The following is a 21,629-nucleotide window of genomic DNA, read 5'->3' on the forward strand; positions in this document are numbered from 1 at the left end:
ATCTTAAGTTCAAGCAACAGGAGGTTGCCATCCATTTAGATGGGATCAGAATGTTATGTGGAATTCAGAACTATTTTTTTTTTATTCTCAGTAATTCTTGATGTGTGCTTTGCTGCTTTTCAAGATGATTGCTGCTATGTTTTACTATTTATATGCTTAGGAGACTTTGGAGGTGTTCTTAAATTTGAAGAGACCAGATCTTGTTTTTCATTCTTAAACATTTATGCTTCAGTATTAAATTGGCTTATTAAACAATACGATCATCATTATTGTGGAACTTGAAAACACTGATTTTTTTATAACCTTAAAAGAGTCATTTTAATTTACCCACAGGAATTACGGGAACTTAAATTGTTATTGGTATAGTGACAGAAGTATGCTTTATGTTTATAAATTTAGCATAAACTTCTAGGGACAGCCTGATTTGTAAATATCTGCTTATCTGTATTTCCTTCTTAATTTTAGAATCTCAACAATTTTACAGCAAATTCATCAGAGTTATTGCATCTTGTATGCAAAATAACATTATAATCTTACGAGCTGGATGAAGAATTTGTTCAGAAATAAAATGCCTTTAATGCACCTAAATCCCGGAATCCCCTCCATTAAAATCAGTGTGATTTTGCATGTGACAAACGGCTGCTAAAACTGGCAAAAAATTTGCAGAGCTGGGGCCAGAGTACTATAGCTTTTCATTTTGCTGCTTGGCAGTTAGGGAAAAATTGTTATTCCACAGAGACTAGCAGATCTAATCATATGTGTAATTTCATATGGTTTCGCTTATCAAAGAAACATGTAAGCTGCATGATTTTCTAAGCTTGCATTTCAGTTTATTTGTAGGGTTGACACTTTGACTAACCATAAGGAATTAATAAGAGACACGTGGCCAAAAAGTGTAAAAATTATTTTTATGAGTAGTCCTGCTGTGTAAAATTTCTTCCATTTTTAGTTTATGAAAATAGTTCTGCTCTTAAGCTTTTAGCAGCAGTGACAAACACAGTAAAACCAGCACCTATGAGCTCCTTTCAGCATCAGACTATAAAAATAAAACACAGTAGTCCACATCTCAAGAGAATCACAGAATCATAGGATATGCTGAGTTGTAAGGGACTCACAAGGATCACTGAGTGCAACACCTGTCCCTGCACAGCACCATCCCCAAGAGTCACACCCTGTGCCTGAGAGAGCATTGTCCAAATACTTCTTGAGCTCTGTCAGGCTTGGTGCTGCGACCACTTCCCTGGGCAGCCTATTATCATCCCCAGTCATCCTCTAGGTGAAGAACCTTTTCTTGATATCTAACATAACTCCCCCGACACAGCTTCAGGCCATTCCCTCAGGTCCTGTCACTGGGTACCAGAGAGAAGGGATCAGTACTCTTCTTGTTACACCTTCAGTGTACTAATTTTCCTTGCTTGTGTATACTTATTTGCCTAGTAAGTTCAATAAAAAATTCCCTTTGCCTCACCCAAATGACTGTAGTGAACAAGCCTCTTCTTTCCTGCAGGCAAATCTATGTGTACGCTTCCAGCAAATGTAATATTACCTTCACTCCCCTGAACTTCCCCTAGATTTTAATTTTCTATTACGGTGCATCAATTATCCTGAAGAGTTGTTCACATTAAAATTAATTGAAAGGTGCATTCAGCAGTGTATTTTCATGCTTAGCAAGCTGACGGCAGTTAAGTATGGTATGACCACAGAGAAAAATATTTTCTCTGAGTATCTTTTTAATCTAGGCCAGTCATATGCTTCTGTACTCTAAAAGCCTTATCTTGGCTTGCTCCCAGCGTTCTCTTGAAACAAAGCCTGGTCTCTCTATGGTAGATGACTTGTCATTATGTTACCACAAGTGTTCACATCTGAGAAACAGGGCTGGTTACCTCCTCACTTCCACAGAGGAACCAGGAAAACTCAAGTTTTATCAAAGTCGCTCTAAGATGTTGACTATCAGAATGATATTCTGACATTCATAGATAATGCCTACCATTGCCTCATCTTCCTTCAAAAACTGCCTCAGAGTGACAACAAAGGCTTTATCCAAGGCAACCTTATGACAAAGCAAGGACTGAAATCCACTGTGTGTGCTCAGTATAAAGTAGACCGCATGGGAAAAAAAAAATGCAACCAAGTAAAACAAGACTACCTTACAGGGAGAATAAGGATTGTATGAAAATACTAACTCACTTTAGATTCTCACGGATTTCCTTAGCTCTCTATACTTCTCTTCATCTTTTATTTCATAAGTCACTCATTTGTTCCAAGACCTTAAGAGTTTTACTCAGCACAGCACTGGACAGATTTTTGGTAATGATAAATCATAATAATTAGTAACCTTAAATTATCAAGAAGCTGAACTTCTTGTTGAGTTCTTTAATGTATCGTGTAAGTGTACAGTGTAGAGGTTTTACAGAAGTAGAAAGAAATAAAATGAATTTTTTCTTTGGTATACATGTACTAATGGATAGTGTACCTGTATATTAGTACAGATGTAGTAATATTCAGTGCACGTGGAGCTTTCAGCAAATAAAAAGTGACTAGATTATTACTTTCAGATAAAACAAGGAGGTTTACAGATAAATCCAGCATGTATTATTAAGTATTTGCTTTTACAACAATACCAGCAATTTTACAACAATTACTGGATATTCTCTGTTGTCCAGCCTTTGAACAGACACTAAGGATCTCTTGTGCAGACCATGAAGTCTCTCCCCCTTTTATGATCAGCCAGAATTGCAGCCACTGGGCATACTAACACCATGCAAACAAGTGCAGTAAACTGAACTCTGAGCTACAGACTGCAAAATCCAAAACAAAGCACCGTGCAATGGTGCCTGCTTGGGCTGTGAAAGCAGAGCAGCACATCCTGCTGCCTGGGATACAACAGCACTTTTCTATTTCTTTTTGCAGAGGTGCTGTTTTCCCCAGATGGCATGGTGCTGGTTAAGCAGGCAACAAAATCTCTGACACTGCAACGTGCAGATACAATCAACTTTGTGTTGAACAGCTCTTTAGCAGCTGAAGGGCTCTCATGAAAAACTAATAGCCCTGCCCTTCAGGTACCATTTGTCTGAGGAAGCTGCATCCTAGGGAAAGTACAACAGAAAATTAGTCCTCACGTCTGTCCCCACATTTTGAGAGCCAATGCTTCTTTTTCCACACATTCAACCAAACAGTTATCTTTTAGCATAACTGCATGTGTGCAGCTGACAGAGCCCAATTTCTAATGAATACATATGATTAATTTGGAATATGAGATGCACAGTTGTAGAGTAAGATCTTTTATGAAAGGTCCACTGCAGACTATTTACTATTTTGTAATGATTTTACAACAAGTCCTTTCCATTAGATTTTGGGGAAGTGTAGTGAGTCAAAATATTTCTGACTGCAAAAACTTGTCATTCACTAACAGAAAAATGATGGACTAGAGTATACAACTGTCAAAACACTTAAATCATAAGCTGTAATATAAATTCTTAGATGTTCAGGAAACCTACATAAAAGTAGACCATGAATGTATATTTTTAATCACCATGAAAAACTTGTATGTCTGCATATTAAGACTGCTTGATGTCCTTTCTGTAAAATCTCCCACTTCCTCTGCTATCAGCATCTCAATTTAAAATATAATCATTGCTAATGATCACTACAGTCAGATATACTCCAGATGAAGGGCTTTTGCAGTTAAAGTCAAACTGAGCATAATGAAACCTCCCATAGTTCACTGAAAAATAAAATGGATCCAGAGTATGACTCACCTCTCTTTCCCTAAGCATTATAATGAAGAAACGGTTATGAAAATCTGTCATTCTTTGGTAATTCTTGTATATTCCCTACTGATACCTTTCAAGATTATCCACCAAAGATACTGAGCTTCTTCAGTATTTTCCTTGTACCTCATTCTGCACTGACACCTTCGGTTTGCAGGAAAGATGACATTTAGAACTAAATAGATAGCTGTAGATCTAAATTATTTCCAAATATTTTGCTTTAAAAGATGATCCGAGTCTGCAATTTATAACGCATAAAACTGCATACAAGAATGAATCATGATGGCCTGACAGAACCTGGTCCAGCATTCCAGCCGATTCTGTCACCTCACAAGAATTTATAAGATGACTATTCTAAATGGCCCTGCCTTTCTTCTTTCCTGTGATACACTATGTTCTGTATCATCATAAGGAAATAGTTTCCTTTTCCAAAGTCCATTTAAAATGCCAAGTTAACCAGTTACTTGGTTATTTTTTTGTAAATTCTTCTTTTAATTTTGTCAGAATTTAATAGCTTAGGCCTTTTATGAAACTGCATCTGATGTTTTTGTGAAAACTTCACCACAAACTGGTTGCTTGACTCCTAAATGAGATTGGGGGAAAATATATAGCAACAGTGACATTCGTATTTTTAACTGCATATTTGAAAATCTGAGACTTCTTACATACATATAAATTCTAGGTTGGTTGTTGGTATATCTGGGACATGAGTTCTGTGATCTGTTCAGGCTCTACAGTAACATGAAAGAACAGGATACACACACACACAAAGAATAATGATCTATTCTGTGCAAAATTGTAAAATACCATTTAAAAAAAATATATCACAAAACCTTTCTTTATGCAACACAGATTTTGCAGACTAACACCTCAGTTCTCCATTATTAACCAAGACACCATATTTAAGAATTCGGATAATTCTGAATGTTTCACATAATATTCTGTCAAACTTTCTCTTCTTGTAAAAAAGGTTAAGTCAGAAAAAAACTGCACAATCATATTAAGTTATCAATCTGGGAAATAACAGAGTTTACTCATATTAAATCATGAAAATCAGACTTTGAGCCCAGTTCTAGATTCTGCAAATACAAAGGATTTAAGTCCAATAGTTTAGGGTAGCAAACGAGAATTTTGGAACCAGCAAGATATTTATGCTATTAAATTATGCATATGAAATCCTGGTTCCACTGAAATGAACAGTGAAACTCTCAATGATTCTTTGAGACCACCACATCATGGGTTGACATGTGAACAAAGTGAGAAATGTTACCCACATTTTGGTCTAACCTTGCAAACACACAAGCCACACAGTAATTCTCCATTGTATTCTCAGCAGGTGCTAGTGCCAACATTTTCAACTGATTATTTATCCCACAAACAAGTCAAACAATTGCTCCACCAACGGTGTGTTTGGTAATTTTTACCTTCTTTGTTAAAATAGCCAAAGCATTATTTTGCTTATGAAATATGGATTCCTCCTTATGCTGTTTATCTGCAATAGCATTTGCATGAGATACTAGAGGCATTAAGTATGTTTAAAAATCATATTTCATTCATAGTTAGCCAGACCACGTTGTCATCTATTTTATTTCTGTTTGGGAAAAACTGGCATGTCTAACCTTCTTTCTCTCTGGTCTGCCAGTGGGGCAGTCCAACACCTCTCCAAGAACAAACCACAAATGTCATAATGCCCTGATGATCTATACTCATCAGTTCCTTGGACAGAATCTCCAAATCCTGCACTTGAAGCTTAACAGTGGACAAAAATAACTGAAACTCAGCCAACAGGTGTTGCCTGTAAGAAAGAGAAAAAGCAGTTTTACAGTGACACTTCTTCCTCTTGGGTGTCCTTCCAGGAACAGAGATATCAAAGGTGCTAGCTGGAAAAAAGGGCAATTTTCCCAGCGAAAGAAAAAGCATCCTTGCTGACTGTCCTGCATGTGCCACCCTCCCCTCCAGGGCAAACTTCTCATTTAGCCCCATAGTAGAGAGTGTGCCTACCTGTCTTCCCAGTCAGACTTGTCCCCAAAATCTCATAGAAATACAGGACCTTGCCACCCCAAAACTCTGTCACTAAATACCATGATGATAAAATATATAATATATATGATTAAATATTTAATCACAGATTTATTTCATTCAAAGTCAGCCTGGCAATTAGTCATACAATAGCTCCAGCACTAGCAACCACCTGTTTTTCTGACCAGTACCATTTTCTAAATAAGCCTCTAAATTACTGCCTCTTACTGGCAGATGTCTCCAGATAGTCAGAAGTCAAGCTAGGACACAGAATTAATACCTAGGGCACACATGATGCTCCATCTGTCAAAAATCCATTGGAAAGGTAGCCCTGGTGAACTTCTTGCAATATTAGGCAACACTGGTAATGAAAAAAAAAAAATCCACAAACAAGATATTTTAAGACAAAAAAATGGAATGTCAAACTTTCAGCTATTTTTCCTTCAGTTCCCAGAAGGCTCAGGCTATTCTGATGAACTGCTGAGCCAATGCACAACCAAGAATTCAGGCAGAGAATTTAACAGGGCAGAAGTCACAACCCTTCACTGAAGTGTTAGACAGAGAGTGAACCTCATCTCCATAGCCAGTAAAGGTGTCTGCAGCCTGCTTCACAGCTAGAATGGCTCAAACTCTATCTATCTATCTATCTATCTATCTAACTATCTATCTATCTATCTATCTATCTATGTATCTATGTCCAACTACCTGGCTCCAAAGTGTTCAGATTCATTCTTACATGCATATAAACCAAAATCACATATTCTTAAATCACAGAACTATGGAATTATGTAGGCTGAAAAAAACTCCACCACTAGCTCCAAAGTTAGATCACATTTACAATTTGCATTGATTTTCTTACAAACTGCAAAGGAAGACAAAAGGAAGACTGTTATTTCAACTGAGAAACAGCTCTGAAAATGCTGAAATGATTTAGCCGTGTGTGTCATGTAAGACACAGGATTCAAGTCTTTGTCAAATGATGAAGAGTATTATCAAACTGCTTGTATGCCACATTGCACAATAAACCTTACTCCTTACAACCCGTGGCATGACAGCTGCCCCTGTACTTACAGGGTTTGTGTCCATTATCCCACCCTACATGGAAATATCTGAAGCACACGTCCAGTAGACATCATGACCCGTGCCGTATTAGCTCAGGCATAACCAAAGGTACTGAATTTTGTTTGACAGGCCTACCAACACCAATCCTACTTCTGCCAAACACAAACAATGCACTTGAGGCATGAAGCGTCTGTAGAATTTTGATTCTACTTAGACACATTAGTGTCATTCACTACATTGAGCACGTGCAATATAAACTTTATTCAAGGAGGTCCATGCTGGAGAACCGCAGTATCTGCAACATGTGTTTATCCATACAGTTGGAAAGAGCTGCCTAAAGTAAACAGCTGGGCCATTATGTTTGTCTACATAACAAGCTTACATTAAACAGTTCAAAATAATATGTTTGATGGAATTTAAATCCCTCTAGAGAAAAGTACGATTTAGCCACAAACTTATGACTGAGTGTTCAGCCAAAAAAAATATGTATATGCATGGATATTTTAGACCAGAAGAGATCATTTTCTTCTGCATACATAAGCAAGGAAATTCAGTTCTGATTTCTGTATCAAGTCTGTAACTCCATGAATTACTTATTTCAGAAAGATAGTCTTGATTTTAACAGAGAAAACCTGGCTCTTAGAAGATACTAAAATTCATTTTTTTCACTGTTACAAATGTTTCCAATTTCAATTGTTATTTTATTTGCAGTTTCAGTATTTTGATTTCCAATACACTGTGGCACATTAAGTCTTCTAGGATTAATGACTCTGCTCAGGTACCAACATTCACAGGACTCTTTCCACTCATGGTATATAACACTGATTTGATTTTGCTTTGCACTCGTTATTCAAATGTCTCAAAAAATCCTCACGGGTGTGAAAGAATGGCAAACTTCCTACAGAAATATCTCCATTTTGCAGCCAGGCAAACTGAAGGAAAAGACACTAAAGATCATATTCTTCAAAGGGATGAAAATAACACGGGAACAAGGTTTCTGTGCATTTCTGGGAAGGCCGGATCAGACAAGGTGTCCAAAGTCACAGGCCAACTGTGGCAAAGCCAGGAACAAACCCCACATTGACAAGATTCTTACTTCTGGGCTTCCACAACAAGACAGCTGTGATCCGAATGTCTTATTTGTAGATACTGTTGTATAAATTTCAGGTGTACAACTCTGCGTTTGAAACAGCTCAGAAATACACTACAGATTTAACACTGGCATTTTAATTACAGCAACAGTACAAACACAGGAATGCAATAGGACAACAGTACAAACACAGTCCAGCACAGGAATGCAACAGCTTTTACACCGCTTTAGCAACTGGATACTCTTACCCCTTTTCTTACAAGACACTTTAAGCTTAATGAATCACAAACACCAATATTCACAGCAAGCCGAAATTTGCCTTGGCAGCTGCAGAAACCCTGACCTGTGGCAGAGAAAATGAAGACCTCAGCCTGGCAGTTCAGTCCCCAGTGACTGTGTGTCAATGGAAGCGTGCACACTCAGTCGCTTCTTTCCACATCAGAACCTGGGAGGAAAGTTTTTTTTCTAGATCAATGAGTACTGCTGAGTAGATGAAAGAACTTAATAGGTTTTCTCCAAAATGCAGCCAATAGCTATCAGAGTGTATTATGAGAGGAGATTTATTAGGCACAGACCTCTTACTCTCACAGCCTTACGTCATACTAAGCAGCATTTCCAACCCCAGGAAATGGGGTTGCAGAACCCTAAGGAAGAAAACAAGTTCTTAACACATCTATATAACCCTTCCTATACCTCCAATCTTAACTGCTCAAGCACATGGGGATGTAAAGGTTATTGAAATTTTACTACTATTTTTGAAATGAGGTATATGGGCTTTCATGAATCATCTTTTTTTTCCTTTTTTTTTTTTTTTTTTCAGAATGAACATGTCACCTGAAATGTACTGGCCACAGAAAGTATTCAGTACGTGTGTTAAAGCACTTCTAGAAGTTCTCTATAAAGTCTCTGGGACTTCTCCTGGACTAGAAGAGACATCTTACCCGTTACGATGCTATTAAGAGTTTGAACGTCACTAATAAGAAACTACACATCTTCTAAATGTATTTATTAACTTAATTAACCTATCATATGGTTCATAATATTCTATTATAATAAAAGAAATCAGATGGGAAAAAAATCTCTCTTTCCAAATCTCAACTTACAAAACTCATTCTACTTCAGGCATGTTACTCATATCATTTAGAAATTTATAACACAGACATTTTAAAATCCAGCTGATAAAAGCATATGTTCAAGCACATTAAGACAATAACAACAAAAAAATACCACCTTAACATGGCTTAGATAAACTAGAGTGTCATCTTTGCAGAAAGCACATGCTAGAAGGCTTTGGGGGTTTCCCAGGATGGCAGCTTATTAGCAGAAACTGATTGTCATGGCTTTGAACTAAAACACTTCTAGCTGCTGTTTTGGCTCACTTGTGTAATAAAGGCATAACTCACAGAAAATATTTTTGACATTTTTGGGCCATGTAGGAACCAGCACTAAGCCCACAACTACCTAATATAATGAATGACATCCTAAAATTGTTGAAATACATAAGAAATCTGCCTGTGACTTCACATAGCCAGGATCCCAAGACACTACCAGAGCAACAGTAATCAAACAAAAATATTTCAATCTTTTTACAGTGTTCTTGAGCTCACAGCAGGAAAATACAATTTTTGAATGTCATCCCATACTCAGTCTGTAATATCTAACCATTCACCAGTTTTGTGACATATATTAAAACTTTCATTAAAATCGAGGATTTCTACTGATGTAAAATATAACAATAGCAGAGAATCCAAATTCTTACGTCTTTGCTGACCTGTTTAATTTATACAACTCTAAAAATTAGCTTTGAAGGAGTCATTCAATGGTCCAATATGCAACTCCTAGCTGCGTGCACCCTAGACATAAGCAAAGCTGGATTACCATTTGATTCTTGAAGCATTTGCTGCTCTGATGTAGGAAACAGCAAAACAGGACATGTGAAGCAAAGGAGGATAAGATGGATCTCCTACACTAAAAAGAGAGCAGTTCATGGACACAAAAAACCTGAAGGATTTAAAGAAGTATTTCACAGAGGAACTGAGTAGGTCAGCAATTATCACACCTTACATATATCAAACACTGTGTCCATGAGATTGTTACATATTTTACTGCACTCTGCTAGCTTGTCTACATCTATACAATACAGGAGTGGCTTGGGTTCACATCATAAAGTAGCTACAGCATTAAGGTGCTTCTGCAGTCATTCTTTGAAACAAACAAACAAAAAAGTAGGCCCTACAAGCCTCCATATGAAACAAATACACTACCTGATTTTATTTTTTTAATGAAGACAGAAGCAATAGTTGCACAAATTCCACAGTCTTATCCCAAGATAGATATATAGATATAGATTAGATATAGATATAGATAGATATATTTATACACACACTCACACACAAACATACATACACACTTATATATGGAAAAGGCAGGTTTGCTTGAGAAAAAACCAGAAATTACTGTCATATCAGCCAGAAAAGCCACATTAGATTCAGACAAACATTCAAAAAATGCAATACTAGCTTGTCTACATAGCCAGGCTTTTTCCATGCTCCTTCTTCAAGAGCTATCCAGACAGAATGTAGAGAGTTGCTGCACTATAAATATGCAGTCTGTCTGTAAAAACAAACGAAATCCATATCAAGAATGAGCAATAAAAAAGTTTTACAATAAAGTATCCTGAAAAGTAGAACACAAGCCAAACATAAAATTATTAACAGAAGCCACTCATCAACTTCAGTTTTATCATTCTCCCAAAGCTGCAACATGAAGTTGTATAACCTTTTGCATTTTGATGGAATCCAGGATCATTTCTCTGTTTTTCAGATCTCAGCTGTGGCTCATATTTTCCGTTTTCAGTCTGATCATGATGACTGATAATCCTTCTGAAAAACCTGTTTAAAGCAAGTTATGCTCAGCAACAGTCATTCCCTAGCTTTTGCACACAATGAGCTTGTTTAATCATAGACATATGGTTCTACATGTGATATATGTGAAAGTGATTTTAAATGCTTTTTCAACCATTCCTATTGTTTTGAACGAATCTCAAATTCTATTTTTAAGGAAAAAACTCACTGCATCTAAAACAGTAAGAAATAGATCATTTGTAGACATTTTCTGTCTCATCCTCTCACTGATGTTGCTGTCTGAGAAGGTAATTTCCTATCAAGATGAGGTTTTAGGCATAGGAATTGCAGAAACCTGCCCAGTACCTTCACTTCAAGGTCCATGTGATCACATGCTCAAAATCTCAGCTTTTGAAAAAACAAACTGCCTCAAGATCTAGATAAAAAATCTCATAAACCTGAACCTCATGCTTATCTTAGCAACCTCTGTGAATACCTGTTTCTGTAACCCTCTGTCTACCCTCCATATTGTGAGTCAGTGTAGGTGGGCTGGAGCGTGGCTGGAACACCCCCCAGGATACACTCTCCACTGCACATCAACCACAGTACATCACAGCCTAAAAGGCAGAAACATGGTGAAAAGGAAGACAAGAACCAGTACAAGCACGCATATTACCATGCTAAGGACAATCTTTCAGAGCAATGCAGTTGTTGAAGAGACACTTTTGAGTGTTTCCAAGGAGTTCTAAAGCTACAAACCTCTGGAGAACAGCAGGCACAACAGATCAGACCCTTTTCTAAAGCCCTTTAACTGCTCCGTCAAAGCCTCTGCTGTCACTGCTGAAGACCTGAGTTTTATTCCTACCATGTTTTTTCTCTTCTAAATTGCAAACCTTGGCAAATGCAAACACTTGGCCTCATCATTCCTTGTGGATTTACTGAAAGACATAAAGGAAAGCAGTGTTATGATATTAATGCCACACATACTTCTAGCCATGCTACATAAGACCCACTTCTTCCAGTCACTCACATAAGAGCCTCCCTACTACTTGACTAAGATATTATTTGCGAAAATTATAGTCTTGTCGCTACAGAATACTGAGCTATCCATCTATCTACATTCTCCCTTCATAATACCATTATACTCACAGTGCTGCAATTGTCAAGGAATGAGAATTTACCTACAGTTGTTAACCTACAATTTTTACCAAAGTGTAATAAACTGTCAGTTTGTGTGAGTTTTCTGCTACAGCACACAGCTACTTAATGCCTGTAGCTGAATCAAACATAGGTGATTAAGCACAAACACGAGACTAATAATACAGCGCAATCAAAGAATAATACACATAATAAACGTTACCCAGATCTCCAAGCTTCAGGTGTAACCTGAGAAGCCACAAGCCTCTGAGTCCTAGAAGAGTTTCAGCCACGTTTGGAAATATGGGTATTCCCAAGCACAGTCTTACTGCTGCAAGGGCAACATTCTCAACTAATTTCAGAGCACATGACTCATCAGAAAAGTCTTCCAATCCAAATTTCCATAACATCAGCACCCTCTCCAAGGGCTTTCTCAACTGGTTTAACTAGATTCTCTCAATTTCCCCAGCAGAATTCAGTCTGCTGTAGCTGACCTTTCATATTTTCCTTTTTCTTTTTCCTTCCCATTTCCCCAGTAAATACTTCTTCAACTGTGAGAATAGATAGATTAGGGAAAAAAGCTCCAAATTGAATTCTGAAGCCCATCTCTTCAGTCACAAGGTTTAACAAAGCCATATTTAACCTGAGGGTGATGTTGATCTTGGCTTTTTAAGGAGTTTTAAGCAATGTGTTAGGCCCATTTCCCAAGCACTCAATATTCTCAACTGAAAATTACCTCCGAAGCGCAAACCTGGAAACCAAGATGACCTTACTCAGAGTCAAATTTTGTCTAGTAACAATTAGAATGTTCTATAAAAGAAATAAAGTGTTTTCCCTAAGTCTAAATCCTGGAAGAAAGGACTGCAGAGACTAAGGCTCACAAAGACTGCTTTCAGCTCCACATTCTCCTTTGGAGTTTGCCCTCCTTAACACAGGGTAAATACTTGGTAACATGCATACTGATAAAAAATGGTTGGAAAAGCAAAGATTATGTACTCTCAAAGCTCTTTGGAGAAAGTAGGAAAACCCACGACGGTCACATGTCATGAAGTCATAGAATCATTTAGACTGGAAGAGACCACAGAGCTCATGAGTCCAACTGTTACCTTAGTACTAATTTCCAAGTCCACCACTAAACCATGTCTCTATATGCCACATTGACATGCTTTTTAAGTATCTCCAGGGATGGTGACTCAAACACTTCCCTTGGCAGCCTGTTACAATGCTTGACAACCCTTTCGGTGGAGAATTTTTTCCTAACCTATAATCACACCCTTGCATGCTATAAAAGCTGAACAACAAAATATTAACAGAAAGCTATACTACTTCACCTGGGCCCAGCCTCCCATAGTCTAAATCTGATTCTATGATAATCTTATATTTTTTACAAGAATTATATAATATACGTAATGCCATCTAGTCATAATCTCTGAATTTCACAGGGAAAAACCAACCAAACAAACACCAATCTAACTGAATTTAAAAATTCACAAGATTAAGAACTTAAATAAAAAAGAACTACAGTCTCAGCTATAACCTCTTCCCATTACCATTTCAACTGTACAGCCAGTAGAACAATAAAAAAAATTACAAACTGGCCTTCTGCAAAACACAGCATTGCTTGTCCTTAATCAGTAAATGCTTCTGTGTGTAATTTAATTGGTATGCATACTGGTTGCAGGTTTGGATTGTACCCGTGTCTTTCTAATATAATACAGTATCTTGAACTATGTTCCAGCAATGTATGCAGATATTCCACCATGGGCACCAGTTAATGAGGCCACATCCTAGGAGAATAATGTTGAATTAGCAAAAGAATGGCAATAAATTCAGAATAGGCGTCTGCAAAGTAATTTGAGAAGAAATGTCTTCCTGGCAAAGAGCACAACAAATACTTTGCAGGGGTCACAGGAAGGGTTTGGGGAAAGCACTTTGGCGCTGAATTAATGCAAAGTGATTCTACTGCTCAAAAGTCTATAAACTCTATTAATAGGTAAGACAGGACTTCCCAAGAAGAGTCTGTTAGGCCTCTGGATTTTTATTATTAATATCTGGTAGCCATTTTTGCACAGGCTATTATTATCAGGCAAAAAAAGAGGTGACATTAAGAAACTATCAGCTAGACATTTATTTCATGTGTAAGTTTTGTGCTTGTTTGGCAAGCACTCCGTTTGGGAGTATGGTCACAGTATCAGTCAAGTTGGAAGTGACCACAGTAGGTCACCTGGTCCAACCTCCTTTCTCAAGCAGAACATGGCATAGGACTGGGTCCAGACAGTTGTTGAGTTTCTCCAGAGAGGGAGATTCCCCACCCTTTCTGGGCAATCTGTTCCAGTGAATAGTCACTGCACAGTAGAGAAATGCTTCCTGGTATTCAGGCGGAATTTCCCGTGCATCAGTTTCTGTCCATTGCCTACCATCCTAGTGGTTTGCACCACCAAGCAGAGCCTGGTTCCATCCTCTTGGCACCATCCTTTAGATATTTATACACATTGATGAAGAACCCTCCCAGTCATCTCTTCTCAAGGCTGAACAGACCCAGCCCCGTCAGCTTTTCCTCATAAGAGAGATGCTCCAGGCCCCAACCATCCTCACAGCCCTCAGCTGGACCTGCTCCAGGGGCTCCATGTCTTTCCTGAGGAGCCCAGAACTGGACACAGCACTTCCCACTAGGCCTCACTAGGGCTGAGTATAGGGGCCGGCTCCTTCCTCCTGCTGGCAATGCTCTTCCCAATGCACCCCAGGATTCTGTTGATCTTCTTTGCCACAAGGTGTCCACTCTCTTGGTGTCCCAGCATGTTGTTCCACCACGTCCACAAATTCTGTGTATCCAAACAATGTTCCATTTTCCACATTACTGAAGATAGTAGTGTGATAGCAATCCGACATCAATTTCTTTTAACATAATTAGAGCAGGCAACATCTTCCAAATAGATCTTTTAACATACTACTTCTATTTAAAACCTGTGTATATTAGGATCATTGTAGTAAGATAGTTTTGGCTGAGATGGAAAAACATTCTAACAAGTCGTGGATGTCAGTACTAGTTGGTGTCCCTAGGCACAGGCCGAGGTGGTGGGACCCACCGTGTGTCTCTTTCACACCACCACAAGGATGCCAGGCACATTTGTGGTCAAGGTCAGCTAGTACTTTCTCAAGCACTTGGCTGGTTCAGTCCAGAAGCTCTTTCTGAACAGTCAATTTGGATATGAACAAAGACAGTTTAACACCCACACAGAGCCAGACCACTCTGGCTGACCTCATGGTCAGAAAACATGTCTTGGCTTCACTAGTTTCTTTACACAGATATAGCAAAAACATATCAGAAAGAAAAATCTGTGCAAGTAGGGTAGCTAAGTATTCACAATAAATACCAGTTAATTATCCAGTGTTTGAAGGATGTTTTCATTGTGCTTATTGTGCTCACTGGTCTTCTGAGAGACGATGACAAATTACATAGATCAACTTGGTGATAACTTTTGGGTTTAGAGTATTAGGCTGCTTGAAAATGAAAACAACAGTTCACCTAACTTTCCAGTACTCAAAATGCAGTTTCCATCAGTGTAAGCAAACTATCCTTCATCGCTCCCTTTCCTTTCTTATATCTGTCTGAACTGATTTACTTACAGTGTATCTTTTGGAAGAAGTGTTTAACATCGTTTCTGAAGAACATTTTATTTACTACACAACAAAGGCAGTTCATTTAAAATGCATCTCAGCGAGACAATAATTATTCTCTTCATTTTCCATGAGATGCTTCAAAAAACAAATACCACCACATCTTTTATTCTTATCTCCATTATTCGAGTTTCTTTCAATTTATAACATTGGATGTAGCATAATTTCTCTTTAGAAATGTAACTTACTATATCTCATCCTTTTTCTGCCTTCACATTTTTTCTATCTTCCATTTTGTGTTTTGCTCTTTGTTCCCCTTTCCCTTCTCTTTCTCCTCCTTTCTTCCTTGGGTTTGTTGGTTTTGGGCTTTTTTTTTGTCTGTTTTCTGTCATCTGACTTCTTCCTACAAAAGTCACACCTCAGGTGAAACAAGCCAACTGTTAAATACACAATAATTTATAGCAAGAAGCACACCTCTGCCAAATCTCAAAGTGTATCAGGTTTATCCAGCTGACCCCACCATGACATCCATCTCTAGAAAGCAGACTTGCAGAGCACGTCCCTTTTTCCAAGCAGAGGGCTGCTTCACACCTTATGCACCAAGTTTGTCTAGCACAAGATCATACAAAAGACAGCAGCTGGTATGTACATCCCTCATGCTCCAAGGAACAGCCCTTGGGAAAGCTCATTTGCTGCAGTAAAATGCTGCCCCAACACACAAGGCTGCTTTCATCCCTCTTTATGAAGGAATAAAGTTGTACATCTCACACATACATCACATATGTGATAGGCCCTTGTTACTTTGAATTACTCAAAGGAAAGAGAAAACTCCAGGATTTTGAGCATCAATTTTACAGCAGATGGATGGACAAATAGTAGCATTTTTTCCTCATTTAATACATGGCAAAATGGAAGTGATAGAATTAAGTAGATACAAACTCATTCTTCAACAATGTGCAACTGATTACAGATAAGCAGAGCGATTTATTCAAACACATTCAGATGGAGAATGTGAAAAAAAACCCTATAATACTGTTGCCACTGTGACACCAAATTCAACATAAGTGACATTTATAACAGGCTTCTAATTAATGTGCTTTTATGGTGGTTTAAATTGACAAAAATTAAAATTACTTTTTTTTGGAATTTCCCCTTTATTAGAAAAAGGAAGTATGACTACTAGTGAAAATCTCTAAAAAACTTGGTTTGATATCACATTCACTCTCTGAGCTAATGCTACAGATTTATAGGTATCAAAGCACAAACCTCTACTATTTAAAGAATTTAGTGAAACTAACCAATTGTCAGAACTGATAGGATATTAGCACCTAAATATATCAATGTTTTGTCAAAAATGTCCTTCCCATTTCACATCCAGCATGAATGTGGTTTCAACTGAATCAAATTTCAACACTTTTTATCAATGGGTTTTAAAACTACAACACCAGGATGCTCAGCCCAACTGTATCTGTGAACCAGCAAATAGAAAAAACAAACTCATATAAAAAGGGATTTTCCCTCTTTCTTTCTACTTTGTCTTTAAACTTTTCTTAGTTCCTATGAAAAATAACCTATGCTATATCTTACATCTCTTGAGACTTTTAAAGTCTGATTTATTATTGAGTATATCTAAAGCATTTTTTTTCATTAAAGTGACAAAATCCTGCATTTTCTGATTCAGTAAGAGCTTCATCATTCAGCTTAGTGAGGAAAAATTAAAAAGACTATTTAGAAAAATATCTCCTTTATTTCTACTTATTTCAATTGGAGGGAAATGGTCACACGTCCAACAAAAAGAACAATTCCAGTAGTATATGAATGATAACAAGATGTTGATATAGACAGACACTAGAGAGTAAAGTGAAAACCATTTACATTTCACATAAGGCTTTTCAGAATCTTTGTACAAAAAAAAAAAAAAAATGGTAGTTTACTGCTTTATTTTCCACAAGTCTGTTTTTCCTGAAAATCTCTGCTCTATCATTACATCTCATTTGCAATGCTCCTCAGATGCCTAGTTTTGGTTAGGTGGCTTTGCACCACCCTGTCACACTTTTTTAGGTACTAAAACATGCAGGAAAAGAAATAAAAACTTTCCCCACCTAGAAACACAGATGGATAGAGGAAATGACTGAGGATAAAGATACTTCTTTCTCGGGTCTTCTGGACATAGAATCACTTTAAAACCACCACAAACATGTTCTGCTACTGCTGCAGATAAAACAGTTCAATTAGCTCTGTACTACAGGTTAACCATCCCATTTGGCTAGCTGTGCAAAAAAAAAGAAAAACTTGATTTTTAAAAGGCCCCCATGAATCATGTAGTTAAAAATCATTGATCATGTAAGAAAGAACAGGAAGAAAAATGCAATTTCATTTACACTAAGAGATCAATATATTGTCAGTATTTCAGTACCAAGTTCTGTCATCAGGTCACTTGGGCTGCCTCCGCAAGATTCACCTGTTTGGAGAGCAGTTACAAATATACATGCACTGGTACTGAACTGTCTGATCTGGAAAAGTTAATGATGGAAGAGAGTAACAACATCTTGCTTTAGAGCTAGACTGAAGCCTCAGCATGAAAGTTTAGAACAGGGCTTATTTTCACACACTCCACAAATGGTGGGCACTAAGGAGCTAGTAAAACTACTGGGCAGAGCAATACCAGCGTAAAACATCTGCTCAGTAGTTTAATTCAATTACATTCAGTATTTCACCCTTCCATACAATCAGCACTCCACTTAACCCACACAGCCTCAGGGTAAATAGGTTCTTACATTTTACCCAGCAAAGAAGAAGACCAGAAACTTTTCCTTACAGTATTTTTATTGTACAACTAACATTCTAACTAAAACTAGAGCACTAACTCAAGCATTACTTGCAATCTCCATTTACTTCTAGTAGGCTTTGAGAGCATATGCAACTTCTCTAAAAAGATTTTTAGCTCCTCAACTATTTATTAGTACCTTTGAGTTACTCAAAGACAGTTAGCAGCAGAGGAAGCAATACAAAGATTCTACTGATAAATGGACACCAAGAATGGACCTCCCTAAATCCTGACAGTAAGGGATTTCTTCCCATATTCATCATAACACAGCATCAGAAGTTTTAGCCAGGTTTCAGAGTATAGATTAGTCTTCTTAAAAGCTTTTACACAGACTTGTAATACAAACAATAGCATTCTACCCGGTTTTCACCTACCTTTCCAGTCTTCCTACATTACTCTCCTATCTTGCACACTAGAAAATTATTTGCAACTGCCCCTTTGTTCCAGTATCATGAGATCAAACACGTAGATTACAAGTAACTGATCTGTTTATAAAGCACAAATCATCATCACTAGCTAGGACACAAACTTCTCCTTCTACTACATTTTCTACCACTATTACAGTCAAGACTGACAGGATTCTACAGTCAATTAAAAAAAAAAAAAAAACAGGAAACTATTTGTGACAACAGGTTTTATATATTTTATATCACAACTTTGTCTGGTTTCAGTAATTTGAGTGGGAGTTTTCACTGAATTTCAGCCTTTCGGCTTTCTGGCTCCTAAATTACAGAACACAACACAAGAAGCAGCAGTCTCCTCCTGCTGTTCCACTGATGTACTTTACTCCTTAATGAATTTTCACTCTGGATTTTCCCTTTTTGCCCCCCAGAGGTGAGAGCCCACAGAGAATATACAACACGTGAGATGAGATGTGGCTGAGGTGAGCACCTGCACTCGGCACAGGGCACAGGTTATTTTGTGTCATAGGACCAGCATTCAGGGAAGTAGAGGCAGCACACACAAAGAGAGGACTTGGTCCAGGGAAGGTCCAGTAGTGCAGTTAAGACACGGAAGAGTATCACCAAAGTTACCAGGATCTACTGCCATGTGCAGAGAACTCAGACCTCGGGTGATCATTAGGGATGGAAGTTGGAACTGCATACTTGCTTGAGAGTAAGCAAACTTTTCTTTGTCAGAGCAGGGTTTGCTTAGTCCATACTTCACAGGATTAGATTCAAACATCCCACTTTTTATAATCTGATTACAGAATTTCAATAAAAATGAATTCCAGTGAGGTTATATTGGGCAACTGCATTTCTATACCTAGAATAAAATAACTCTGGCATGCTAAATTATTGCATCAGTAGTCGAACTTGCATTTGGATCATTGTTGCAATCCAACCAAGGAGCAACAAATAAAATGTCTCTATGCCAACAAAGTATAAATTATATATAATTTTATTTCCCAGATTACTAGTTAAGTACCTCATATCTTTATCCATGAGAGTGTTTTTCTACTTTCAGGACAAAACATCTAATTGTAACTCATGTTTTGAATTACTAAAAATTATCTAACAATTATCTTCTAAAAAGTATTTAGCTAGAAATACATTTCCTGGCAACAAAAGTACACCGAACCATTCCAAACTTGAACAACCCTTTAGCTTCATCATTAAGGAACTTCAGTTACATACAATGGAAATGTAGTTTTCTGGTTAAATGTTAGGGGTTTTTTTGGTCTTTTTCCACACTTTCTACAAAGCAGCGCCAAAACTGCTAAAAGGAAAGGGGAGAAAAAATCCAACCAAAAAAACCCAGTTCTTCTTCCTATCTGGACACTTTGCTTCCATCACATGAATTGTAAGCATCATCTACTTAGAGAAAATAACAGAATAGTTGCTAGTGTGTTGATCAATCATCAACATAAGCCAGAGAAATCTTTGCTGACAGAATTTTATTGAACAAGATAGTCCTCATGCCCTAAGAGCATTATGAAGTGCAAGTCCACTACATCGCTACAGGTTATTTTGTAGTTCACGTTACACAGAACGCTACACTAAAGGAATACTTTTGCCTCTGAACAATAAAACCCGTTTTATTTTTCATAACTACTGCATACAAAAGGGTATTAAGTGTCAAGCAGATACAACTACTGCAGTTCCAGATCGGCACAACAGCTGCACACGTATTGAATTCAAGCACAAACACTAACAATGTTCATGTTAGTAGAATATCAGGAGTATCTGCCACGCACCAGAGCAGTTCGCAGCACTTTTGTTCCAAAGTCTGCCTCAACAGTAAGCTTATGTCTACCCGGTGAGCGATTTATTTAGTACTGAGTTACGTTGGCACGCAAGGGAATAGGGCAACCCCCTTGTCATTCCCATCTGTCTCTCATCCTTCCAGATAACCAGCACACCACCATTTTCCCCGCAAACAAAGGTTAAGGAAAGCCCAGCTCCTGTGAAAATAAAGGCAGTGGGGCAACTCGCCGGGTCGGGAGCGGCACGGGGGGCGCGGCCCGGGGGCAGCCCCCGGCGGGGCAGGGCCGAGCCGGGATCCCGACCGGCGGGGCTAGGCGACGGCAGCGCTGAAGTATTTCGGACCAAGCGCAGACAAAAGAGGGTGTGTAGCAGCTGCGCGGAGCGCGGCAGCCGCCGGCACGTCGGCCCGCTCCGTTCGGGAGGCAGAAAGTCCATTTCTGGCGAGAAAAAACCCACCCACACGTGCCGCTACCCCCCTGCCCCTCGCCGCCGAGGGCAGGGGCGCGTCTCGCCGTGCCCCCAGGCACCGCCGGCAGGAACGCGCAGAGCGCAGCCCCTGCACTCCCGAGGAGCGCTGACGGCCGCCGGCGGGCTGAAGTTCGGGGGCGAGGGCAGACCCCGACCAGACTCACCCTCACTCGCCTCGGCGCTTACCTGTGGGGAGGTGCGCGGTGCCCGCAGCCCTCCCGGCGCAGCTCCGCAGCTCGCTGCGCCGTGCCCGTCAGACGCGGGGCTTCTCCGGTGAGGCGGCGGCTGGCTCAGGGAGTGACAGGGCGGCGGCTCCCCTCGCCCTTCCCCGGCACCGTGCTCGGCGAGAGGCGGGCGGGGGCAGGCATGGCGAGCCGGCAGGAGCGGGGCCGGGGCGGTCACTGCCGGCCGGAGGAGGACGCCCGCCGCCCGGGGGCTGCGCGCCCCCCCGCCGCCGCCACCGCACGGCCAGCCGGAGGCGGCCTCCCCCTGCTCGCCCCGCGGCGACGGGCGGGTGCCATGGCAGCGCTCCGCGGGAGCCGCCGCGGAGGGACGGCCGCCAAGCAGCCGCCCAGGGGGGCGTGGGCG

The 21,629-nt window shown here is 39.3% G+C and overlaps 1 protein-coding gene across 2 annotated transcripts in view; it reads right to left on the reverse strand.

The window, feature by feature from the left end:
• Positions 1-21,351, reverse strand: part of TMEM200A (transmembrane protein 200A) — a 58,547-nt gene extending 37,196 nt beyond the window's left edge. The window contains exon 1 of one of the 2 annotated variants that reach the window (XM_040060072.1): positions 21,228-21,351. The gene's annotated coding sequence lies outside the window, so the exon portion shown is untranslated. The remainder of the gene's footprint in view (positions 1-21,227) is intronic. The other variant, XM_058419941.1, reaches the window with a different exon arrangement.
• Between the last annotated feature and the right edge of the window lie 278 nt (positions 21,352-21,629).

Source organism: Hirundo rustica, chromosome 3, assembly GCF_015227805.2.
Source record: "Hirundo rustica isolate bHirRus1 chromosome 3, bHirRus1.pri.v3, whole genome shotgun sequence".
In the NCBI taxonomy this organism is placed as follows: domain Eukaryota; kingdom Metazoa; phylum Chordata; class Aves; order Passeriformes; family Hirundinidae; genus Hirundo; species Hirundo rustica.